The sequence below is a fragment of the Mustela erminea genome, chromosome 1, assembly GCF_009829155.1.
Source record: "Mustela erminea isolate mMusErm1 chromosome 1, mMusErm1.Pri, whole genome shotgun sequence".
Taxonomy (NCBI): Eukaryota; Metazoa; Chordata; class Mammalia; order Carnivora; family Mustelidae; genus Mustela; species Mustela erminea.
Window position 1 is genome coordinate 60,360,334 of NC_045614.1, and position 27,364 is coordinate 60,387,697.

Sequence of the window (27,364 nt, forward strand, 5' to 3'; positions counted from 1 at the left end):
CGTGAGGTTCTGTTCCATCACGATGCTCCACCTGGTCACTCCTCTCAGTCTGCGGACCTCTTTTTCCACGGTGCAGCTGGACTGCCGGCAAGGGCCAGGCCCAGCCCCATGTACCCTTTGTTTCTCCTCTAGCCCCAGTGTCAGGTGCTGCTCTGGGCCCCGGAGCCCAGCTCCACACATTCACGTACAAGCTGTAATGAGCAGCACAGGCTGGCTGGAGGGTTTGGGAGAGGAGAGAGGGGTTTGAATCAATATGACACCCACCTCCCTTGGAGAATTTTGTTCTCTAGAATGTTTTCCTTGAATGTTCCGTCAGCAGAGGGGTCTTCTTAGGGCTCTGTGGCTCACACGGTCCTTGCCTTGTTGCTTGTCCTAGCCCTCCCGGCTGTCCTGGGAACGACATTCTCCTTCTGTTATGCAGACTGGTCTCTCCCCTCCTGTGACCAGCATGTGAACCTGGCCTGTGGCAAGAGGAGGTGTGGTATGGCCAAGAGACTGAAAGAGCAGTGTAGCTGGAGTAGGGCAGGCAAGGGGAGGGGGTGCCGGAGGTGAAGGGCGGTTAGCCCAACAGTGACCCCTCAAGAGCCACAACCTAATCAGTCAGGCCTGTGCATGGTTCCTTATGTGGACAGGGTCTTTGCAGGTGTGATTTTGTGATTATGTGAGGGACCTGGGAGATGATCCTGGATTATCCAGGTGGGTCTCAGTGTCAGCACGAGAGACAGGGTAGTTTCAGAAGAAAATGCCAGGTGAGGGAAGCCAAGGCAGAGAAGATGCTGTGCTTTGGGATTGGAAGATGGAGGAAGGGCCAGGAAATGTGGCTCCACCTACTGGAAAAGGTGAATTTCCATCTGCTGGAAAAAGGAATTCCTCCCTAGAGCTTCCAGAGGCACTTTGAGTTTTGCCTCAGAAGACTCATTTAAGACTCAGCCTCCAGAACTATAGGAGAATGTATTTCTGTTGTTTTAAGCCATAAAATTTGTGATAATTTGTTACTGCAATAACAGGGAATTAACAGGTAAGGCTGGATCACTTACAGACCCATAAGGACATTGAAATGTTTTAAGCAGCAGATAACATGATACAGACATGTGCACATATGATGTCATTGGTCAGTGTTTGAGAGGATAAAAAGTGTTGCTTGCCATCTCTGCTGTGGCGGCATTTCATATGTTAGTATTTTTATTTCATAGTGTTTAACTACATATTAAACTTTCTCTGCAATGATCAAATCTTCATTCTAATTTGTTTAAAATACATAAAACACGAAGGGAAAACAAAACTAGTGGTAGAATTCATTACGGCCATCTGTCCAAGGAGAATTCCATCATTATCATCACATGTGATGATAATGAACTTTTGAAGTCACTCAACACCCATTCTGTATTTTTGTTTAAATCACTGTATTAAGGTATAAATTAATAAAATAAAAACTCACAAATTTTAAACATACAGGTTGGTGACTTTTGACAGATCTGTGTCCCTGTGTAACTACCACCCCAATCAAGATCTAAAACATTTCCATCTCCTCAGGAGATGTCTCCTCATGCACTTGGCCCAGCCTCTCCCACCACTGCGTCCCAGCAATCCTGATCCAGCTCTAGTCTGTATAGATAAGTTTCATTTTCTTTTATTTTTTTCTTTTTAAAGATTTTATTTATTTATTTGACAGACAGAGATCACAAGTAGGCAGAGACAGAGGCGGAAGCAGGCTCCCTGCTGAGCAGAGAGCCCGATGCGGGGCTCGATTCCAGGACCCTGGGATCATGACCTGAGCCAAAGGCAGAGGCTTTAACCCACCAAGCCATCCAGGTGTCCCAAGTTTCGTTTTCAACACACATTCATGATTTTTAAAAATACTCTTAGTGCAACTTGAAATAGAATAATTTTTCTGTATTTTTATTTATTTTAGCTATATTGTTCTGGATGTTTTAGATATTATAATAAGCCAAGAAAAGGAAATAAGAGACTAGCATATTGGGAAAGAGAAAAACTCATTATTTGCTATCAATATATTTTTCGTCTTGGAAAGATCTCAGTAAAGCAATAGAAAACTATGAAACTAAGTAAGCTTAATAAAGGGACCTGGTTTCAAAATATCTAGATGAAATTTAAAACATATATATATGTATTGACATACATAAATGTTTATCTGTATACTCCTGTACACACTAGAAATCATCATTTATGAAATACAATCTGAAAAGAGTTATCTTTTAAAACATTAACTAATTTTAAAACATCTTCAGACCGAAGCTGCAAATATTCAGGATCTATACAAATAAAATAACACTTTACAAAGGAAATATAAATTTGGAGAGAGATATGAAGTTCCTGAATGGGGCAAGCCAGTGTTGTAAAGTTAACAGTTTTCCTTGTTTTCGTTTATAAAGTTAATGCACTTACTCTCAGTCTGCCAAAGGGAGTTAGGGGAACAGGTGACAGTGTTATTTTAAAGTTGATCTGGACAAGTAAGTGGGTGAGAATAGCCAAGGAAATATTGGTAAGAAAAAGAGTAAGCACACTATTAGTAAGGGTGAAATTCGATTTCCACATTTTAAATTGTAATATAACACTATAGTAATTAAACTATTTTGTAACCAGTATTAGTTAATGTGTTTTACAATAAAACAGAACATCCAGAAATAAGCTCAGATGTATGTAAATATAATTTATTGAATACTAGCACTTTAAACCAGTGAAAAAGGTTGAATTTTAAAAAAAAAAGATTTATGTATTTATTTTAGAGAGAGAAACAAACTCCCCCTGAGCAAGGAGCCCAACACGGGGCTCGATCCTAGGACCCTGAGATCATGGCCTGAGTGTAAACCAAGAGTCCGACTCTTAACCAACTGAGCCATCCAGGTGCTCTGAGAAAGGATGAATTATTAATAAATGATGCTGAGATTATTGGTTAATTCTTTAGAATTAATTTTTCCTTATGTCATTCATCAATATATATGTTGAGGAGATTGAATAATTTTTTAAAAGATTTTATTTTTATTTATTTGTCAGATAGAGTGCACACAGGCAGGTAGAGTGGCAGGCGGAGAAGCAGGCTCCCTGCCGAGCAAGGAGCCGGATGTGGGACTTGATTCCAGGACACTGGGATCATGACCTGAGCCGAAGGCAGCCGCTTAACTGACTGAGCCACCCAGGTGTCCTGAGGAGATTGAATAATTTAAAGTGAAGCATGATACCAGGAGGACACACCATTATTTTCAGAATCTGGTGATAGTGTTTTTTAAGTAGCAGAACAAATGCAAAACCCATTGGAAACAATATGTTTTTTAAGTATTATTTTAAAACAGTGGTGTTTTTTAAGTAGCAGAACAAAGGCAAAACCCATCGGAAACAATGTAATAATTTGTTTTAGTTTTCTAGGGCCACCATAACAATGAACCCCAAACTGCTTGGCTTAAAAAACAGAGGTGGATTTTCTCACAGTTCTGAGGGCTGCAACTCCAGATCAAGGTGGCAGGGTTAGTTGCTTCTGAGGGCCATGAGGGAAAATCTGTCCCAGACCTCCCAGCTTCTGGAGACTTTTGGCATTCCTTAGCTTGCAGACACATCACCCCCATCCCTGCCTTTGTCCCAGGGCATTCTGCCTATATTCCTCTCTGTGTCCAAATTTCTCCTTTTCACAAGGACACCAGTCTTACTGGATTCAGTACGTGTCTTACCCCACTATGACCTCATCTAAACTAATGACATCACTGCAACCCTATTTCCAAATCAAATCACATACTAAGGTACTGGGGTTAGGACCTCAACATCTTTTGGAGGGATACAATTCTACATAACAGTCTCCTTGCATAAATTTAAATGGGGAAAAACTAACAAGGGAAGAAGTTATAATCTATAAAAAATAACGGTCTGTATCCTCAACTCTCTAAGTAGCTGTTACGTATCAATATGAAGACAAACCCTTCAAATCAAAATGAACAAAGGACATGAATCATAAATCCATGTTCACAAATAAATAAGACCATAAAACAGTAGAGGAAAAAAAGTCTCAATCATACTAGTCACTAGTGGATAGTCATTAACCAGTACTATCTTATTGCATATCAAGTGGACTTAGATGAATATGAGTGTGAGTGTCCACTTTTGGCAATTGTGTGGAGATGAGACTTGTCAAACACTGATGTCAGCAAGTATAATTTGGTAGTTTTTCAGAAGAGCAATTTATCAGACCACAAATATATGTAGACCCTTTACCTCAGAAATTCTGTTTCTGCTGGGTTTTCCTAAAGAAGCAGTTAGTTACCCAGAGATACCAGTACAAGGATGTTCTCTCATAGCTTCTTTTTCTACTTATTTTGAAGTAATTATAAATTCACAGGATGTTGCTAAGATAGTACAGAGTCAACCTTTGTACCCATCCCTCACTTGCCCTCAGTGTTTGCATGTTACATAGTTCTAGTGCATTAATGAAACTAGGACATTGACATTGGCACAAGCTGTATACGGAGTTCCCTGTCATTTTATTACATGTAGATTCCTGCGATCATCACCACAATCAGGAATAAGAATTGGTCCTCTCCATGAAGACCTCCCTCAGGCTACCCCTCCCTAATCCCTAATTCCTAATCCCTGGCAAATACTTGGCTGTTTTCCAACATAAAGTTTTGTCATTTGAGAAGAGCATAGTGTTTCTAAGTGATAATATCCTTGAGTTCCATTCATGTGCTTTGTTGTATGTATCAGTAGTTCATTGTGTTTTTTTAAAATTTCTTTTCAACTTAACAGAATTCATTGTTTTTGCACCACACCCAGTGTTCCATGCAATACATGCCGTCCATAATACCCACCAATGGCTCCTCCAACCTCCCACCCCCAGCCCCTTCAAAACCCTCAGATTGTTTTTCAGAGTCCTAGTCTCTCATGGTTCACCTCCCCTTCCAATTTCCCTCAACTCCCTTCTCCTCTCCATCTCCCTATGTCCTCCATGTTATTTGTTATGCTCCACAACTAAGTGAAACCATATTCTCTCCACAGTTTGGTGACCATGGTCATTGCTGCTATAAACATTGGGGTACAGATGGCCCTTCTTTTCACTACATCTGTATCCTTGGGGTAAATACCCAGGAGTACAATTGACTCTCTATCCTACAATTATTTCACTCAGCAGAATCTCTTCCAGTCCCGTCCATGTTGCTACAAAAGTTGGGTATTCGTCCTTTCTGATGGAGGCATAATACCCCATAGTGTATATGGACCACATCTTCCTTATCCATTCGTCCGTTTGAGGGCATCTTGGTTCTCTCCACAGTTTGGTGACCATGGTCATTGCTGCTATAAACATTGGGGTACAGATGGCCCTTCTTTTCACTACATCTGTATCCTTGGGGAGTACAATGGCAGGGTCATAGGGAAGTTCTATTTTTAATTTCTTGAGGAATCTCCACTCTGTTCTCCAAAGAGGCTGCACCAACTTGCATTCCCACCAACAGTGGAAGAGGGTTCCCCTTTCTCCACATCCTCTCCAACACATGTTGTTTCCTGTCTTGCTAATTTTGGCCATTCTAACTGGTGTAAGGTGGTATCTCAGTGTGGTTTTCATTAGAATCTTCCTGATGGCTAGTGATGATGAATATTTTTTCATATATCTGATAGCCATTTGTATGTCCTCATTGGAGAAGTGTCTGTTCATGTCTTCTGCCCATTTTTTGACATGATTATCTGTTTTGTGTGTGTTGAGTTTGAGAAGTTCTTAACAAATCCTGGATATCAGCCTTTTGTCTGTACTGTCATTTGCAAATATCTTCTCCCATTCCGTGGGTTGCCTCTTTGTTTTCTTTACTGTTTCCTTTGCTGTGCAGAAGCTTTTGATTTTGATGAAGTCCCGAAAGTTGATCTTCGCTTTTGTTTCCTTTGCCTTTGGAGACATATCTTGAAAGAAGTTTCTGTGGCTGAAATCGACGAGATTACTGCCTATGTTCTCCTCTAGGAGTCTGATGGATTCCTGTCTCACATTGAGGTCTTTTATCCATTTCGAGTTTATCTTTGTGTATGGTGTAAGAGAACGGTCGAGTTTCATTCTTCTACATATAGCTGTCCAGTTTTCCCAGCACCATTAATTGAAGAGACTGTCTTTTCTCCACTGTTTTTTTTTCCTCCTTTGTCAAAGATTATTTGACCATAGAGTTGAGTATGCATATCTGGGCTCTCTACTCTGTTCCGCTGGTCTATGTGTCTGTTTTTATGCCAGTACCATGCTGTCTTGGTGATCACAACTTTGTAGTAAAGCTTGAAATCAGGTAATGTGATGCCCCCCGTTTTCTTTTTCAACATTTCCTTAGGAATTCGGGGTCTCTTCTGATTCTGTGCAAGTTTTAGGATTATTTGTTCCAACTCTTTGAAAAATACTGATGGAATTTTGATCGGAATGGCATTAAAAGTATAGATTGCTCTAGGTGGTATAGACATTTTAACAATATTTATTCTTCCAATCCAAGAACATGGAATGGTCTTCCATCTTTTTGTGTCTTCTTCAATTTCTTTCATGAGTGTTCTGTAGTCCTGGAGTACAGATCCTTTACCTCTTTGGTTAGGTTGATTCCCAGGTATCTTTTAAATCTTGGTGCTATAGTAAATGGAATCAATTCTCTAATTTCCCTTTCTGTATTTTCATTGTTAGTGTGTAAGAAAGCCACTGATTTCTGTACATTAACTTTGTATCCTGCCACGTTGCTGAATTGCTGTATGAGTTCTAGTAGTTTGGGGGTGGAATCTTTTGGGTTTTCCATATAAAGAATCATGTCATCTGCAAAGAGAGAGAGTTTGACTTCTTCATTGCCAATTTGGATACCTTTTATTTCTCTTTGTTGTCTGATTGCTGTTGCTAGGACTTCTAATACTATGTTGAACAAGAACGGTGAGAGTGGCCATCCTTGTCGTGTTCCTGATCTCAATGGCAAGGCTGTGAGCTTTTTCCTGTTGAGGATTATATTTGCTGTGGGTTATTTCATAGATAGCTTTTATGAAGTTGAGGAATGTTTTCTCTATCCCTATACTTTGAAGCATTTTAATCAGGAACAGATGCTGGGTTTTGTCAAATGCTTTTTCTGCTTAATTGATTTGTTCTGTCACATTGATTTGTGAATGTTGAACCATCCTTGTAACCCAGGGATAAATCCCACCTGGTCATGGTGGATAATCTTTTTAATGTGCTGTTGGATCCTATTAGATAGAATCTTGTTGAGAATCTTAGCATCCATATTCATCAGTGATACTGGTCTGAAATTCTCCTTTTTGGTGGTGTCTTTTCCTTGTTTGGGGATCAAGGTAATGTTGGCATCATAAAAACAGTCTGAAAAGATAATGTTGGCATCATAAAAACAGTCTGAAAGTTTGCCTTCTGCTTCAATCTTTGAAACAGCTTCAGGAGAATAAGTATTATTTCTTCTTTGAAAGTTTGGTAGAATTCCCCAGTGAATCTATGAGGTGTTGGGCTCTTGTTTTTTGGGAGGTTTTTGATCACTGCTTCAATATCATTACTAGATATCAGTCTATTCAGGTTGTCAGTTTCTTCCTGGTTCAGTTTTTGAAGTTTATAGTTTTCCAGGAATGCATCCTTTTCATCTAGGTTGCTTAACTTATTGGCATATAACTGTTGATAATAATTTCTGATGATTGTTTCTATTTCCTTGGTGTTAGCTCTGATCTCACCCTTTTCATTCATAATTTTATTAAATTGGGCCTTCTCTCTTTTCTTTTGGATTGATTTGGCCAATGGTTTATCAGTCTTATTGATTCTTTCAAAAAACCAGCTTCTAGTTCCATTGTAGCATTCTACTATATCTCTAGTTTCTATTTCATTGATCTCTGCTCGAATCTTGATTATTTCCCTTCTTGTGTGTGGAGTTGGCTTAATTTGTTGTTGATCCTCTAGTTCTTCATTGTGTAAAGTCAGCTCGTGTTTTTTAATTTTTCAATTTTTTTTTTTTTTTTTTTTTTTTTAGGGAAGCTTAGATGGCTATATATTTCACCCTTAGGACCGCCTTTGCTGTATCCCTTAGGTTTTGGACCGAAGTGTCTTCATTCTCATGGGTTTCCATGAATTGTTGAAGTTCTTCTTTGATCTCCTGGTTGATCCAGGCATTCTTAATCAAGGTGGTCTTTAGCTTCCAGGTGTTTGAGTTCCTTCCGAAGTTTCCCTTGTGATTGAGCTCCAGTTTCAAAGCATTGTGGTCCGAGAATATGCAGGGAATAATGTCAGTCTTTTGGTATCGGTTGAGTCCTGATTTGTGACCCAGTATGTGGTCTATTCTGGAGAAGCTTCCATGTGCACTTGAGAAGAATGAGTAATCTATTGTTCCAGGGTGGAATGTTCTGTATATATCTATGAGGTCCATCTGGTCCAATGTGTCATTCAATGCTCTTGTTTCTTTATTGAATTTCTGCTTCAATGATCTATTTCTGAGAGAGGCGTGTTAAGATCTCCTGCTATTAATGAATTCACATCAATATGATTCTTTATCTTGATTAACAGTTTTCTTATGTAATTGGCTGCTCCCATATTGGGGGCATAGATATATACAATTGTTAGATCATCTTGGTGCATAGTCCCTTTAAGAATTATATAGTGTCCTTCTTTATCTCCGACTACAGTGTTTAGTTTAAAATCTAATTTATCTCATATGAAAATTGCTACCCCAGCCTTTTTTTGAGGCCCATTGGCATGAAAGATGCTTCTCTGTCCTTTCACTTTCAGTCTAGGTGTATCTTTACGTTCAAAATAGGGCTCTTGTAGACAACATATGGATGGGTCCTGTTGTTTTATCCAATCTGCAACCCTGTGTCATTTTATGGGCGCATTTAGGCCAATCACATTGAGAGTGATTATTGATAGATACGTTTTTATTGACATTGAGTTACGTTTGAAGTCTTTCTTTCTGTAGATTGTCTCTGTATTTCTGTTCAATGCTATTCTTAGGATTTTTCCTCTTTTATAGTACCCCTCTTTATATTTCCTACAGTGTCGGCTTGGTGGTTGCATAGTCTTTTAAGCCTTGCCGGTCTTGGAAACTCTTTATCTCTCCATCCATTTTGAATGTCAGTCTTGCTGGATAAAGTATTCTTGGCTGCATGTTCTTCTCATTTAGTGCTCTGAATATATCGTGCCAGCCCTTTCTGGATTGCCAGGTTTCTGTGGACAGGTGTGACGTTATTCTGATGGGCTTTCCTCTGTAAGTAAGGAGCCTCTTTGTCGTAGCGGCTTTCAAGAGATTATATCTACAATTATGATTCCTTAATTTGGCTATCAGGTCCCTTGATGTTTTTTTGGAATCTATAATCCTGGGTGGAGACCCTTCAGCCTCTAGTACATGAACGATGGTTCCATTCATGATATTGGGAAAATTTTCATGAAGTACTTTTTAAAAAAAATTTATTTTTTATTTATTTTCAGCATAACAGTATTCATTGTATTTGTACCGCACTCAGCATAATCTCCTCCAGTCCAGTCCATGTTGCTACAAAGTTGGGTATTCATCCTTTCTGATGGAGGCATAATACTCCATAATGTTTATGGACCACATCTTCCTTATCCATTCGTCCATTGAAGGGCATCTTGGTTCTTTCCATAGTTTGGCGACCGTGGCCATTGCTGCTATAAACATTGGGGTACAGATGGCCCTTCTTTTCACGACATCTGTATCTTTGGGGTAAATACCCAGGAGTGCAATGGCAGGGTCATAGGGAAGTTCTATTTTTAATTTCTTGAGGAATCTCCACTCTGTTCTCCAAAGAGGCTGCACCAACTTACATTCCCACCAACAGTGGAAGAAGGTTCCCCTTTCTCCACATCCCCTCCAACACATGTTGTTTCCTGTCTTGCTAATTTTGGCCATTCTAACTGGTGTAAGGTGATATCTCATTGTGGTTTTAATTTGAATCTCCCTAATGGCTAGTGATGATGAACATTTTTTCATGTGTCTGATAGCCATTTCTATGTCTTCATTGGAGAAGTGTCTGTTCATATCTTATGCCTTTATGTCTCCAAAGGTAAAGGAAACAAAAGCCAAAATAAACTTCTGGGACTCATCAAATTCAAAAGCTTCTGCACAGCAAAGGAAACAGTCAACAAAACAAAGAGGCAACCCACGGAATGGGAGAAGATATTTGCAAATGACAGTACAGACAAAAGGTTGATATCCAGGATCTATAAAGAACTCCTCAAACTCAATACACAAGAAACAGATAATGATATAAAAAAATGGGCAGAAGATATGAACAGACACTTCTTCATGAAGAACTTGTTCCAGTATATCTTCTAGCCTTCTTTCTTTCTCCTCCCCTTCAGGGATTCCAATAATTCTGACGTTGGAACGTTCGTTTCATGGCATCATTTATTTCCCTGATTCTGTTTTCGTGGCTTCTAAGCTGTTTGTTCCAGGCTTCCTCCTGATCCTTTCTCTCTATCTGTTTGTCCTCCAGATCACTAATTCTATCTTCTGTCTCAGTTACCCTAGCTTTGAGAGAATTTAGATTGATTGGAACTCATTGAGAGCATTGTGAACCTCACCCCTGGTAGCTTTCAGCTCTGCCCTAACATTGTGAACATCATCCCTGGTGGCTTTCAGTTTTGCCCTAATCAATTCCGTTTGGTCATCCATGGCTTTCTCCAACCTAGCTATTGGCTGGATAATTGTTAGCCTGAATTCTCTTTCCGACATATTGTCTATGTTGATAGCTATTAGCTCTGTTGCAGAAGGCCCATCCTCTGTATTTTTCTTCTGTTGGGCATTCTTCCTCCTAATCATTTTGGTGAGAGATGACTGAACAGATGTAGCTGGTTGTATTGATCATGGTGCAGTCAAGATGCACCCTGGAATGCTTCTGAGCAATCAGCGTTCCCCACCCAAATGAGGGAAAAAAGAAAAGAAAAAAAAAAGAGAGAGAGAGAAAGAGAGAGACAGGAAAAAAAGGGAAGATAAAAGAGAAGTTTCAGCCCAAATGGGCCCCAAGTTAAGATTGATGAGGTATTCAAACAAAAACAGACAGAAAGACCGATAAAAGTATATGACAGGGAAAAAAAAAATATATATATATATATATAGAAAAGCAAATATAGGAAGAGCCTTGTCAAAAAGAACCCCAAGTATAAGATTTATATACTATCAGGACAAACACAAAAGCACAGAAATACTGGCGGGAGAAAAAGATTGGAGAGTGGTTATAAATATTCAGTGTGGGCGAGGAAGGTTGTTTTGATTCTTCCTGGGTGTATTTTGATATCTTTGTTAAAGGACTCAACTTTCCTAATATAAAGGGGGAATAAAAATTGGTTTACCTATAGGGGTAGCATTGATTTGGGAAGGGGGATTACGTTGAAGTTTAACTCTATACGAATATTAGAAAATAAAACTAAAAAAGGAATAAACTAGACTAAACTAAAATTTAGAAAAAAAATTTTTAAAAATAGAAATGTAAAAGAAAAACACAGGTGTATGTATCAAAAAGTTCAGGTTAGAAGGTTATTATGGAATTTGATGTAGTGGACATCTCACTGTGATGGTACGTAGTTTAAAAAATTATCTCTATTAAAAAAAAAATGAACCACAATAGTGGGAATGAGTTAAAAATAAAAGGTGTCCTATAAAGTAGTGGTGGTTGTTCTCTTGTAGTCTTTTTTTTTCTTTTTCTTTTTCTTTCCTGGTTGTTTTTCTGGGGGAGGAGACTGCCACGTGGGTTTTCAGTCAGTGATGTTCCCTGAATCCTCCCACCCCTCTCAAGGGGGTGGGCTCTGAGGAAACCTGTTTTTATTAGGCCTTTGTTCTCTGGGGGTTTTTATGTTTGTTCACTTTTTTTTTTTTCTCTCGCCTTGACCGCTTTTGATGGTTTTTGTAGTTTTAGAGGAAAGCAAACTGCACTCTGACCTCCCTCTCAGAGAGAAGCCTCAGTCTGGTCCCCTGTGGGTATTTCAGAGTCCATATAAATTCCCCCTTGTCCCCTGGAAGAGCAGGTTCTGAGTCGCAGTCCCTGGGAATGCAAGATCTTCTGCTTGTACCCAAAACCATGGCAGCGGCAGCTGTCTGGGCAGCTCCAGACTGCCAGAGAGGTTCCAAGCAACGATTGCACACAGATTTTCCCACTGGCCTAGGCTGGGAATGCCTGTTCTGGACCTAAGAGTGCCGGGCTTGCATGCACCTCTCTCAGTGGAGGCTGTGGGGCGCGCGCGGGTCTCAGGCTCTGATAGTAGAGCGTGGGTCCGAGAGCACCAGGCTGGGCCTTTGCGCACCTCTCTCAGGGGAGAGTTTGGGGTGCGGGGGCATCTTAGGCTCTGAAACAATGGCGCAGGGTCTAAGAGTGCCGGCTAGGCCTTCACGCATCTTTCTCGGGAGGGTGAGGGGCGTGCGCATCTCAGGCTCTAGCATGGCTCAGCGTTCTGCCGTCTGGTGAGGCTCCCAGCCCCTCACAGGAGCCAGACCCCACACGTTCTCGGGTAGGCTGGCAGCTCAGGGACCAAGACCTGGTTTCTCTGCCACACTCTCTCTGGCTCAGCGCCAGGGGAGGCTGTCCTGGGTCCGGGGACTTAAGCCCCTGTCCCTAGACATCCCAATTCCCACAATTCCCCTCCCCACACCCCGCGATCCTTTGCTCTTTCTGAGTGCTTTCAACCAGTCTCCAAGTTAATGCTTGTCCCCAGATGCAGGGCATTCTCATAATTAGGGGTATTACTTCACAATCAGTCACCTCTGGTGGCTCCCTCCCCCTTTTGTTTATCTTCCGATATCAGTCTGACATTCCCACTCCGTTTTACCTGCCCACTGGAGTCTTCTGCCCCTTTAGTGGTCCAGACATGTAAAATTCTGATCTCAGGCTGATTTCATGGGTGATCGGAGTTCTTTGGTAGGTAATCAGCTCACCTTAGGGTACAGGTTGAAAAGGTGCCTCCTCCTACTTCCCCGCCATCTTGTCCCCCTTGGTAGTCATTCTACTTTGGAGTAATGCCTGTTCAAGTCCTTTGTGTATTTTTATAGTACAGTTCTTTATATATTCTGAACCTTAATTCCTTATCAGATCTGTGATTTGCAGAGTCCCAAATTCCCAACATTCTGTAAGTTGCCTTTACACTTTGTTGATTATATTCTTTGATGCACAGAAGTTTTTAATTTTGATGTAGTCCAGCTTGTCTATTTTTACTTTTATTGGCTGTATTTTTGGTGTCATATGCAAGAAATAATTGCCAAATCCAACGTCATAAAGTTTTTCTCCTATATTTTCTTCTAAGACTTTTGTAGTTTTAACTCTTATGTTTAGGTCTTTGATCCATTTTGAGTTCATTTCTGGGTGTATTATAAGGGTCCAATTTCATTTTTTTTTTTTTGCATGTGGATATCCAGTTTTTCCAGTATGATTTGTTGAAAAGATTGTCCTTTCCCCCACTGAATGCTTGTGGCACCCCCGTTGAATATTTTTTGACCATATATGTGAAGGTTTATTACTGGGTTCTCCAGTCCATTCCCTTGGTCTATATGTGTCTTTATGCAAATAGCACTCTGTTTGATTACTTCAACTTTATAATATGTTTGAAAAGTATGGAGTATGAAACCTCCAACTTTGTCTTTCATTTTTCAGGTTATTTTGGCTACTTGCATTTCCTTGAAATTTCATAAGCATTTTTGAAAGGATTTTTGTTTTGCAAATAAATACATATATATACCATTGTGATTTTTTTAAAAAAGCTTTTATTTATTTATTTAACACAGAGAAAGAGAGATCACAAGTAGGCAGAGAGCCAGGCTAGAGAGAGAGAGAAGCAGGCACCCCACTGAGCAGAGAGCCCAATGCGGGGCTCGATCCCAGGACCCTGGGAACATGATCTGAACTGAAGTCAGAGGCTTAACCCACTGAGCCACCTAGGCGCCCCTACCATTGTGATTTTGATAGGGATTGGTAGTAATGTTCCTCTTTCATTTCTGATTTTGAGTCTTCTCTTTCCAAATCAGTATAGCTAAAGGTTTGTGAATTTTATTGATCTTTTCAAAACACCAAATCTTTCTCCTCTGTTTTTCTATTTTCTGTTTATCTCTGATCTGATCCTCATATCTCCTCCCTCTGTTAGCTTTGGATTTAGTTTATTCTTTCAAGTTTCTTAAGATGTCATTTTTGGTGCTTGATTGAGATTCTTCTTCTGTAATATAAGTGTTCATAGCTATAAATTTCCTTTTTAGTACTATTTTTACTGTATCTCTTAAGTTTTGGTATGTTTGGTATGTTTTGGTATGTTTTCATATTCATCTGAATGTATTTTCTAATTTCCCTGTGATTTCTTTTTTGATCCATCGGTTGTTTAATAACTTTTCTTTAATCTTAATGTATTTGTAGATTTTCAGGTTGTCCTATTGATTTCTGGTTTCATTCCATTGGTTTTGGAAAAGATAATTTTTATTATTTCAATTTTTAAAAACTTATTAAGACTTGTTTTGTAGTCAAACATATGGTCCATCCTGGTGAATGTTCCGAAGCCACTTAAGAAAAATGTCCATTCTACTCTCTTGGAGTGGAGTGTTCTATATATGTCTGTTAGGTCCCATTAGCCTATATTGTTATTCATATCCTCTATTCGCTTATTTATCTTCTGCCTAGTTGTTCTGTCCATGATTTTTTAAGATTTATTTATTTGAGAGAGAGAAAAAGAGAGAGACAAAGGAAGGAGCATAAGGAGAGAATCTCTAAGCAGACTCCCCACTGAGCACAGAACCTGACTCAGAGCTCAGTCTCATGACCCGTGAAATCATGACCTGAGCTGAAACCAAGACATGGATTCTTAACCAAATGAGCTGACTGCACCTCTCTCCTCTCCATTATTGACAGTAGGGTAGTGAAGTCTCCAAAAAAAATTAAGAGTAGAGCTGTCCATTTCTACCTTCAATTCTGTGAATATTTGCCCTATTTATTTTAGAGCTTTGATACTTGGTGCATATATGTTATAATTGTTATATCTTCTTGATGATTTGACCATTTTATCTTCATATAATGCCCTTCTTTGTTTCTTATAATAGTTGTAAATGTAAAGTCTATTTTATCTGATACTAATATAGCAACTCCTGCTCTCTTGATTGCCCTTTGCATGGAATATCTTTTTCCATCTTCTCATTTTCAACCTGTGTGTCCTTAAATCTAAAGTGAGTTTTTGGTAGAAAGCATGTAGTTGGATCATGGTTTTAAAGTCAGTTCTGCTGAGGAAGCAAGATGGTGGAGGAGTGGCAGATGGAAATAGAATCAGGTCACAGGAGTTCAGCTAGATTTGTTATCAAATCATTCTGAAAACCTACAAACTCAATAGGAGATACAAGAGGAAAAGAGCAGCAATTCTGGGAACAGAAAATCGACCACTTTCTGGAAGGTAGGACATGTGGAGAAGTGAATCTGAACCGACAGGAAGACAGACTGCAGGGGGAAGGGCCAACTCCTGGCAAGCAGTGGAGCAGCAGAGCACAAAATCAGAACTTTTAGAAGTCTGCTCCACTGAGGGTCATCACTCCAGAGGCTAAGTGGGGGTAGAGCCCTCATGGGGACACTGTGGTCTCAGAATCTGCAGGGTCACAGAAAGACTGGGGGTGTCTGTGTGTGGCAGAGTTGCCAGGTATCAGAACAGGGAAGATGGCTACAAAGATGGAGCTGGAGCTGAGGAGTGAGCTTTCAGCTCGGGGTTACCTTAAGCCATGATCCAAGGCACAGTCAGGCCACTGCTCTTTGAGGAGAGACTCCTCTTCCAGGGAGATGGGAGGGATTGACTGCTTTTCCCTGAGGGTTCACTGAGGAGTAGGACCCTGAGCTCTCAGATCCTTCAGGGCAGAGATTGGGAGGCTGCCATTTTCATTCCTGTCCTCCAAAGCTCTACAGAAAGTGTTCAGAGAACAAAAGCTCCCGAGAGAAAACCCAAACAGATTACCTAGCCTGGCCCCTGACAAGGGCGGTGCAATTCTGCCTCAGGCAAAGACATTTGAGTATCACCCTCCCCCCGGAAGATCAACAAGAACATCCAGCCAAGACCAAGTTCACTGATCAATGAGAACTACGAAACTCCAGAACTAGGGGAAAGCAATGCATAGCATTCATGGCATATTTCCCATGATCCTTTAGTCTTGCAAAGTTAAATTTTTTTAATTTAATATTTTCTTATTCTATTTTTTTAACTTTTCCTCTTTTAAAGTCTTTTTTTAAGCGTTTTAACTGTTTTATCTTAACAATAAGTTTTTTAAAAAAAATCTCTCTAAATTTTCATTCTTATAGTCATATTTTATACCTTCATTGTAGTTAAACTTATTTTTTATACATATAGGTTTTTTCATTGAAATTTTTAGATACAGTTTCTTATAGTAGATCAAAATATACCCTAAATCTAGAATATGGCTTTGTTCTAGTCTGCAGCCTGATCACATTCTCTCCTCTTTTTTTTTCCAACCAACTTACAATTTTTAAAAATCTTTTTAAAATTTTCATCGTTACAGTCCATCATATTCCATTCCTTCATCATGTTTACCCTTATTTTTGGTTACATATATAACTTTTTCTTTGTTTAAAATTATGAGAGGTAGTTTCTTCTAAGAGACGAGAACACACCCAAAATCAAGTGCGTGGCTCTGTTCTATTCACCAGTCTAATTTTTTTTTATATTTTTTATTTTATTTTTCCTACTTTCTTCTCCCCCCAGTTTCAGGTCTCTTCTGATCTGTTTAGCATATATTTTTCTGGGGTCTTTGCCACCCTTTTAGTACTTTATTCACTCATTCATATATTTGTATCTGGATAAAATGAAAAGGTGGAAAAACTCACCACAAAAAAAACACAAAAAGAATAAGAAGTGGTACCAATGGCTAGGGATCTAATCATTATGAACATTGGTAATATGTCAGAGCTAGAGTTCAGAATGACAATTATCAAGGTGCTAGCTGGGCTCAAAAAAGGCATGGAAGATATTAGAGAATCACTGTCTAGAGAAATAAAATTCCTTTCTGGGGAAATAACTAAAATCTAAACAAGTTGAAATTAAAAAAGCTATTAATTAGGTGAAATAAAAAGTGGAGGCTCCTACTGCTAGGATAAATGAGGCAGAAGAATTAGTGATATGGAGGACCAAATAATGGAAAATAAAGAAGCTGAGCAAAAGAGAATCAAACAACTACTGGACCATGAGGGGAGAATTTGAGAGATAAGTGATACCATAAGATGAAACAACATTAGAATAATTGGGATCCCAGAAGAAGAAGAAAGATAGAAGGGCAGAAGGTATATTGCAGCAAATTATAGTAGAAATTTCCCTAATATGGCAAAGGGAACAAGCATCAAAATCCAGGAGTCACATAGAACCCCCCTCACAATCAATAAAAATAGGTTCACACCCCATTGTCTAATAGTAAAACTTAGAAATTTTAGTGATAAAGAGAAAATCCTGAAAGCAGCCTGGGACAAGAAGTCTGTACATACAATGGTAGAAATATTAGGCCAGCAGCAGACTTATCCACAGAGACATGCGAGGCCAGAAAGAACTGGCATGATATATTCAGAGCACTAAATGAGAAAAATATGCAACCACAAAAACTATATCCAGCTAGGCTGTCATTGAAAATAGAAGGAGAGATAAAAAGCTACCAGGACAAACAAAAATTAAAAGAATTTGCAAACACCAAAGAAGCCCTACAGGAAATATTGAAATGGGTCCTCTAAGCAAAAAGAGAGCCTAAAAGTAGTAGACCAGAAAGGAATAGAAACAATATACAGTAATAGTCGCCTTACAGGAAATACAGTGGCACTAAGTTCATATCTTTCAATAGTTACCCTGAATGTAAATGGGCTAACCCCAATCAGAAGACACACGGTATCAGAATTGATTAAAAAAAAAAAACAAGAGCTATCATTATGCTGCCTACAAGAAACTCATTTTAGACCCAAAGATACCTCCAGATTAAAGTGAGGGGGTGGGAAACAATTTACCATGCTAATGGACATCAAAAGAAAGCTGGGGTGGCAATCCTTATATCAGATAAAATAGATTTTAAGCCAAAGACTGTAATAAGAGATGAGGAAGGACACTGTATTGTACTCAAAGTGTCTGTCCAACAATAAGATTGAACAATTAAATATCTATGCCCCTAACATAGGAGCAGCCAATTATATAAAACAATAACAAAAATCAAAGAAACATATCAAAAATAATACAGTAATAGTAGGGGACTTTAACACCGCCCCTTACTGAAATGGACAAATCATCCAAGCAAAAGATCAACAAGGAAATAAAGGCTTTAAATGACGCACTAGACCAGATGGACCTCACAGATACACTCAGAACATTCCATCCCAAAGCAACAGAATACACATTCGTCCCTAGTGCACATGGAACAGTCTCCAGAATAGATCACATCCTGGGTCACAAATCAGATTTCAACCAATACCGAAATATTGGGATCATTCCCTGCATATTTTCAGACGACAGTGCTCTGAAGCTAGAACACAATCACAAGAGGAAAGTTGGGAAGAACTCAAATACATGGAGGCTAAAGAGCATCCTACGAAAGCATAAATGGGTCAGCCAGGAAATTAAAGAATTGAAGAAATTCATGGAAACAAAGCAAAGTGAAAACACATCTGTTCAAAGTCTTTGGGATGCATCAAAGTGGTTCCTAAGAGGAAAGTATATAGTGATACAAGCCTTTCTCAAGAAAATTAAAGGTCTCAAGTACACAACCTAACCTTACTACACCTACAGGAGCTGGAGAAAGAACAGCAAAGGAAGCCTAAACCCAGCAAGAGAGGAGAAATCATAAAGATCAGAGCAGAAATCAATGAAATAGAGACCAAAAGAACAGAACAAATGAACAAAACTAGGAGCTGAATCTTTGAAAGAATGAATAAGATTGATAAACCCTGGCCAGACTTATCAAAAAGAAAAGAGAAAGGACCCAATTAATAAAATCATGAAGGAAAGAGGAATGATCACAACCAACACCAAAGAAATAAAAACAGTTTTAAGAACATACTATGAGCAACTCTACGCCAACAAATTTGACAATCTGGAAGAAATGGATGCATTCCTAGAAACATATAAACTACCAAAACTGAAACAGGAAGAAATAGAAAGCCTGAACAGACCCATAACCAGTAAGGAGATTTAAACAGTCATCAAAAATCTCCCCAAAACCGAGTCTAGGGCCAGATAGTTTCCCAGGGGAATTCTACTGAACACTTAAAGAAGAAATTATACCTATTCTACTGAAACTGTTACAAAAAAATAGAGATGGAAGGAAAACTTCCAAACTCATTCTATGTGGCCAGCATTACCACAAGTCCCAAACCAAGCAAAGACCCCCATTAAAAAGATTTACAAACCAATGTCCTTGATGAACATGGATGCAAAAATTCTCACTGAGATACTAGCTAATAGGCTCCAACAGTGCATTAAAAAGTACATTAAAATTTAAAAGTACATTAACAGTACATTATTCACAACAACCAAGTGGGATTTATTACTGGGCTGCAAGGGTGGTTCAACATCCACAAATCAATCAATGTGATACATTAGTGAAAAAAAAAAAAGAACAAGAACCATATGATAACTCTCAATGTATGCTGAAAAAAACATTTGACAAAGTACAGCATCCTTTCTTGATCAAAACTCTTCAAAGTGTAGGGATAGAGGGTACATGCCTCAATATCATCAAAGCAGTCTATGAAAAACCGACCACAAATATCATTGTCAATGGAGAAAAAATGAGAACTTTTTCACTAAGGTCAGGAACATGGCAGGGATGTCCCTTATCACCACTGCTATTCAACATAGTACTAGAAGTCCTAGCATCGACAATCAGACAACAGAAAGAAATAAAAGGCATCCAAATTGGCAAAGAAGCAGCAAAACCATCACTCTTTGCAGATGATATGATACTTTATGTGAAAAACCCAAAAAGGACTCTACTCCAAATCTATTAGAACTTGTACAGGAATTCAGTAAAGTGTCAGAATATAAAATCAATTCACAGAAATCAGTTGCATTTCTATACACCAACAAGACAGAAGAAAGAGAAATTAAGGAGTCAGTCCCATTTACCACTGCACCCAAAACCATAAGATACCTAGGAATAAACCTAACCAAAGAGGCAAAGAATGTGTACTCAGAAAACTCTAAAGTACTCATAAAAGAAATTGAGAAAGACACAAAGAAATGGAGAAATGTTCCATGCTCATGGATTGGAATAACAAATATTGTGAAAATGTCTATGCTACTTAAAGCAATCCACACATTTAGTGCAATCTCTATCAAAATACCATGTTTTTTTTTTGAAAGAAATGGAACAAATAATCCTAAAATTTATATGGAACCAGAAAAGACCCCAAAGAGCCAGAGGAAAGTTGAAAAAGAAAGCGAAGGGAGTTGAGGGAAATTGGAAGGGGAGGTGAACCATGAGAGACTATGGACTCTGAAAAACAATCTGAGGGTTTTGAAGGGGCGGGGGGTTGGGAGGTTGGGGGAACCAGGTGGTGGGTATTAAAGAGGGCATGGATTGCATGGAGCACTGGGTGTGGTGTAAAAACAATGAATACTGTTACGCTGAAAAGAAATTAAAAAAAAAAAAAAAGCGAAAGTTCATGGCATCACAATTCCAGACTTCAAGCTCTATTACAAAGCTGTCATCATCAAGACAGTATGGTACTGGCACAAAAACAGACATGTAGATCAATGGAACAGAATAGAGAGCCCAGAAATAGACCTTCAATTTTATGGTCAACTAATCTTTGACAAAGCAGGAAAGAATGTCCAATGGACAAAAGACAGTCTCTTCAAAATGGTGTTGGGAAAATTGAACAGCCACATGCAGAAGAATGAAACTGGACCATTTCCTTACACCACACACAAAAATAGACGGCAAATGGATGAAAGACCTCAATGTGAGATCAGAATCCATCAAAATCCTTGAGGAGGACACAGGCAGCAACCTCTTTGACCTCAGCCGCAGCAACTTCTTCCTAAAAACATTGCCAAAGGCAAGGGAAGCAAAGGGAGAAGTGAACCATTGGGACTTCATCAAGATCAAAAGCTTTTGCACAGCAAAGGAAACAGTCTACAAAACCAAAAGACAACTGACAGAATGGGAGAAGATATTTGCAAACGACATATCAGTTAAAGGACTAGTATCCAAAAATCTATAAAGAACTTCCAGACTCAACACCCAAAGAACAAATGGTCCAATTAAGAAACGGGTGGAAGACATGAACAGACATTTCTGCAAAAAGACATCCAGATGGCCAACAGACACATGAAAAAGTGCTCCACATCACTCGGCATCATGGAATTACAAATCAAAGCCACAATGAGATACCACCTCACACCAGTCAGAATGGCTAAACATGTCAGGAAACGACAGATGCTGGCAAGGATGCGGTGAAAGGGGAACTTTTTTGGGGATTGCAAGCTGGTGCAACCACTCTGGAAAACAGCATGGAGGTTCCTCAAAAATCTGAAATAGAGCTACCCTACAACCCAGCAATCGCACTACTGGGTATTTACCCTAAAGATACAAATGTAGTGATCTGAAGGGGCATGTGCACCCGAATGTTTGTAGCAGCAATGTCCACAGAAGCCAAACTATGGAAAGAACCTAGATGTCCATCAACAGATGAATGGATAAAGAAGATGTGGGGTGTGTGTGTGTGTGTGTGTGTGTGTGTGTGTGTATACATACACACACACACACACACACACACACACACAAAGAATACTATGTACTAATCAAAAGAAATGAAATCATGCCACTTACAATGAACTGCATGGTATTAGGGGTGTTATGCTGAATGAAATAAGTCAATCAGAGGAAGACAGTTATCATAGGATCTCTCTGATATGAGGAATTTTGAAGGCAAGGTGGAGAGTTTGGGGGGTAGGGAAGGAAAAGATGAAACAAGATGGGATTAGGAGGGAAAAAAACCAGAAGAGACTCTTAATCTCACAAAACAAACAGGGTTGATTGGGGTGGCGGGGGGTATGGAGAGGGGAGGTTACGTGCTATGGTGCATGCTGTGAAATCTGTAAGCCTGATGATTCACAGACCTGTATGTACCCTTGGGGCAAATAATACATTATATGTTAATAAAAATAGTTTGAGGGGGGAGACAAGATGGCGGGGAAGTAGGAGGAGGCGCCGTTTCAATGTGTACTCTAAAGTGAGCTGATTACCTACCAAAGAACTCCGATCACCCATGAAATCAGCTTGAGATCAGAATTATAAATGTCTGGACCTCTACAGGGACAGAAGACACCAGTGGGCAGGTAAAGTGGAGTGGGAACGTCGGACTGATATCTGAAGATAAACAAAAGGGGGAGGGAGCCACCAGAAGCGACCAGTTGGGAAGTAATACCCCTAATTCGAGAGTGCCCTCGTACTGCCGACCACCATTAACTTGGAGACTGGTTGAAAGCACTCAGAAAGAGCAAAGGATCGCGGGGTGTGTGTGGGGGGGAATTGTGGGGCTTGTGTGCAAGCCCAGCACTCTTAGACCCAGAAAGACCAGGCAGTCGCAGCCCAGATCAGCGGGAAAATCTCAATGTGCAATCGCTGCGTTGAACCTCTCTGGTGGTGTGGAGCTACCCAGACAGCCGCCGCTGCTGTGGTTTTGGGTACAAGTAGAAGATCCTGCATCCCCAGGGACCGCGACTCAACCTGCTCTGCCAGCAGCCAAGGGGGAATTTATATGGCTCTGCAACACCCAGAGGGGACCAGACAGAGGCTTCTCTCTGAGAGGGAGGTCAGGGTGCAGTTGCTTTCCTCTAAAACTACAAAAAACCATCAAAAGCAGTCAAGGCTAGAGAAAAAAAAAAAAAAGTGAACAAACATAAAAACCTCGAGAAAACAAAATCCTGAAAGAAACCGCTTTCCTCAGAGCTCACCCCCTTGAGGGGACGGGAGGACTTAATTCAGGGAACATCATTGACCAAAAACCCACGTGGCAGGCCCTTCCCCCAGAATACCAACCAGTAACAGAAAAAAAAAAAGACTACAAGAGAACAACCACCACTACTTCATAAGACTTATATTTTTAACTCGTTCCCACTATTCTGGTTCATTTTTTTATATATAGACAATTTTTTAACCTATTTACCATCACAATGAGATGTCCAGTAAATCAAATTCCATAGTAACCTTCTAACCTGAACTTTTTGATACATACACCTGTGTTTTTCTTTTACATCTCTATTTTTAAAATTTTTTTCTAAATTTTAATTTAGTATACTCCTTTTTTATTTTTATCCTCTAACATTCATATAGAGTTAAACTTCAACTTAATCCCCTTTCCCAAATCAATGCTACCCCTATAGGTAAACAAATTTTTTTTTTTTTTTGTAAACAAATTTTTATTCCCCCTTTATCTTAGGAAAGTTGACTCCTTTAACAAAGGTATCAAGATACATCCAGGAAGAATCAAAACAACCTTCCTCGTCCACATTGAGAATCTGTAACCACTCTCCCATCTTTTTCTCCCGCCAGTGTTTCTGTGTTTTTGTGTTTGTCATATCAGGACTATCAGAGTATATAAATCTTATACTTGGGGTTCTTTTTTATGAGGTTCTTTCTTTATTTGCATATATATATATTTTTTATTTCAAAAATCTTTTTTTTTCATTTATTTATTTTCAGCATAACAGTATCATTATTTTTTCACCACACCCAGTGCTCCATGCAATCTGTGCCCTCTATAACACCCACAACCTGGTACCCTGACCTCCTACTCCCCCGCCACTTCAAACTCCTCAGATTGTTTTTCAGAGTCCATAGTCTCTCATGATTCACCTCCCCTTCCAATTTACCCCAACCCCCTTCTCTCTAACTCCCCATGTCCTCCATGCTTTTTGTTATGCTCCACAAATAAGTGAAACCATATGATAATTCACTCTCTCTGCTTGACTGATTTCACCCAGCATAATCTCCTCCAGTCCCGTCCATGTTGCTACAAAAGTTGGGTATTCGTCCTTTCTGATGGAGGCATAATACTCCATAGTGTATATGGACCACATCTTCCTTATCCATTCATCTGTTGAAGGGCATCTTGGTTCTTTCCACAGTTTGGCGACCGTGGCCATTGCTGCTATAAACATTGGGGTACAGATGGCCCTTCTTTTCACGACGTCTGTATCTTTGGGGTAAATACCCAGGAGTGCAATGGCAGGGTCATAGGGAACTTCTCTTTTTAATTTCTTGAGGAATCTCCACACTGTTCTCCAAAGAGGCTGCACCAACTTGCATTCCCACCAACAGTGGAAGAGAGTTCCCCTTTCTCCACAACCTCTCCAACACATGCTGTCTCCTGTCTTGCTAATTTTGGCCATTCTAACTGGTGTAAGGTGATATCTCAATGTAGTTTTAATTTGAATCTTCCTGATGGCTAGTGGTGATGAACATTTTTTCATGTGTCTGATAGCCATTTGTATGTCTTTATTGGAGAAGTGTCTGTCCATATCTTCTGCCCATTTTTTTGATATGATTGTCTGTTTTTTGTGTGTTGAGTGTGAGGAGTTCATTATAGATCCTGGATATCAACCTTTGGTCTGTACTGTCATTTGCAAATACCTTCTCCCATTCCGTGGGTTGCCTCTTTGTTTTGTTGACTGTTTCCTTTGCTGTGCAGAAACTTTTGATTTTGATGAAGTCCCAAAAGTTTATTTTCGTTTTTGTTTCCTTTGCCTTTGGAGACATATCTTGAAAGAAGTTGCTGTGGCTGATATCGAAGAGATTACTACCTATGTTCTCCTCTAGGATTCTGATGGATTCCTGTCTCGCATTGAGGTTTTTTATCCATTTTGACTTGATCTTTGTGTACGGTGTAAGAGAATGGTCGAGTTTCATTCTTCTACATATAGCTGTCCAGTTTTCCCAGCACCATTTCTTGAAGAGACTGTCTTTTTTCCACTGTATATTTTTTCCTGTTTTGTCAAAGATTATTTGCCCATAGAGTTGAGGGTCCATATCTGGGCTCTCTACTCTGTTCCACTGGTCTATGTGTCTGTTTTTATGCCAGTACCATGCTGTCTTGGTGATCACAACTTTGTAGTAAAGCTTGAAATCAGGTAACGTGATGCCCCCAGTTTTATTTTTGTTTTTCAACATTTGCTTAGCGATTCGGTGTCTCTTCTGATAAGGATTATTTGCTCCAGCTCTTTGAAGAATACCGGTGGTATTTTGATCGGAATGGCATTAAAAGTATAGATTGGTCTAGGCAGTATAGACATTTTAACAATGTTTATTCTTCCATGATCGAAGAGCATGGAATGGTCTTCCATCTTTTTGTGTCTTCTTCAATTTCTTTCATGAGTATTATGTAGTTCCTTGAGTACAGATCCTTTACCTCTTTGGTTAGGTTTATTCCCAGGTATATTAGGGTTCTTGGTGCTATAGTAAATGGAATCGATTCTCTAATTTCCCTTTCTGTATTTGCATATATATATTTTGTTCTCTTGTCATATACTTTTATCAGTCTTTTTGTTTGTTTTTGTTTGTATACTTCATCAGTCTTACCTTGGGGCCCATTTGGGCTGAACCTCCTCTTTGATCTTCCCTTTTATTCGTGTCTCTCTCTTTCTCTCTCTTTTTTTTCTTTTCTTTTTTTCTCATTTGGGTAGGGAACCCTGATTGTTCAGAAGCATTCCAGCATGCACCTTGACTGCACCACGGTCGATAACATCCAGCTAGATCCATTCAGTCATCTCTCACCAAAATGACCAGGAGGTGAATGCCCAACAGAATAAAAATACAGAGGATGGGCCTTCTGCAACAGAGCTAATGGCTATCAACATAGACAATATGTCGGAAAGAGAATTCAGGCTAACAATTATCCAGCCAATAGCTAGGTTGGAGAAAGCCATGGATGACCAAACAGAATTGATTAGGGCAGAACTGAAAGCCACCAGGGATGATGTTCACAATGTTAGGGCAGAGCTGAAAGCTACCAGGGATGAGGTTCACAATGCTCTCAATGAGTTCCAATCAATCTAAATTCTCTCAAAGCTAGGGTAACTGAGACAGAAGATAGAATTAGTGATCTGGAGGACAAACAAATAGAGAGAAAGGATCAGGAGGAAGCCTGGAACAAACAGCTTAGAAGCCATGAAAACAGAATCAGGGAAATAAATGATGCCATGAAACATTCCAACATCAGACTTACTGGAATCCCTGAAGGGGAGGAGAAAGAAAGAAGTCTAGAAGTTATAGCGGAACAAGTTCTTCATGAAAATTTTCCCAATCTTGCGAATGAAACCAGCATTCATGTACGAGAGACCAAATAATCTCCACCCAAGATTATAGATTCCAAAAAAAAAAAAAATCAAGGCCCTCGTAGTCAAATTGAGGAATCATAATTTAGATACAATCTCTCGAAAGCCACTAGGACAAAGAGGCTCCTTACTTACAGAGGAATGCCCATTAGAATAATGTCAGAATAACGTCACACCTGTCCACAGAGACCTGGCAAGCCAGAAAGGGCTGGCATGATATATTCAGAGCACTAAATGAGAAGAACATGCAGCCAAGAATACTTTATCCAGCAAGACTGACATTCAAAATGGATGGAGAGATAAAGAGTTTCCAAGACCGGCAAGGCTTAAAAGACTATGCAACCACCAAGCCGACACTGTAGGAAATATAAAGAGGGGTACTATAAAAGAGGAAAAATCCTAAGAATAGCATTGAACAGAAATATAGAGACAATCTACAGAAAGAAAGACTTCAAACGTAACTCAATGTCAATAAAAATAAGTATCAATAATCACTCTCAATGTGATTGGCCTAAATGCACCCATAAAATGGCACAGGGTTGCAGCTTGGATAAAACGACAGGACCCATCCATATGTTGTCTATGAGAGACCCATTTTGAACGTAAAGACACACCCAGACTGAAAGTGAAGGGATGGAGAAGCATCTTTCACACCAGTGGGCCTCAAAAGAAGGCTGGGGTAGCAGTTCTTATATCAGATAAATTAGATTTTAAACTAGAGACTGTGGTCAGAGATACAGAAGGTCACTATATAATTCTTAAAGGGACTATCCACCAAGATGATCTAACAATTGTAAATATCTATGCCTCCAATATGGGAGAAGCCAATTACATAAGAAAACAGTTAATCAAGATAAAGAGTCATATTAATATGAATACCTTAATACGAGGGGATCTTAACACGCCTCTCTCAGTAATAGATCATCCAAGCAGAAAATCAATAAAGAAACAAGAGCATTGAATGATGCATTGGACCAGACGGACCTCATAGATAATATAGAGAACATTTCACCCTAAAACAACAGAATACTCATTCTCCTCAAGTGCACCTGGAAGCGTCTCCGGAATAGACCACATACTGGGTCACAAATC

General features: G+C 39.5%; 1 protein-coding gene across 6 annotated transcripts in view; it reads left to right on the top strand.

Moving 5' to 3' along the window:
• SLC41A3 (solute carrier family 41 member 3) overlaps positions 1-27,364 on the top strand; it is a 141,307-nt gene that overhangs the window by 44,643 nt on the left and 69,300 nt on the right. The window lies entirely within an intron of this gene.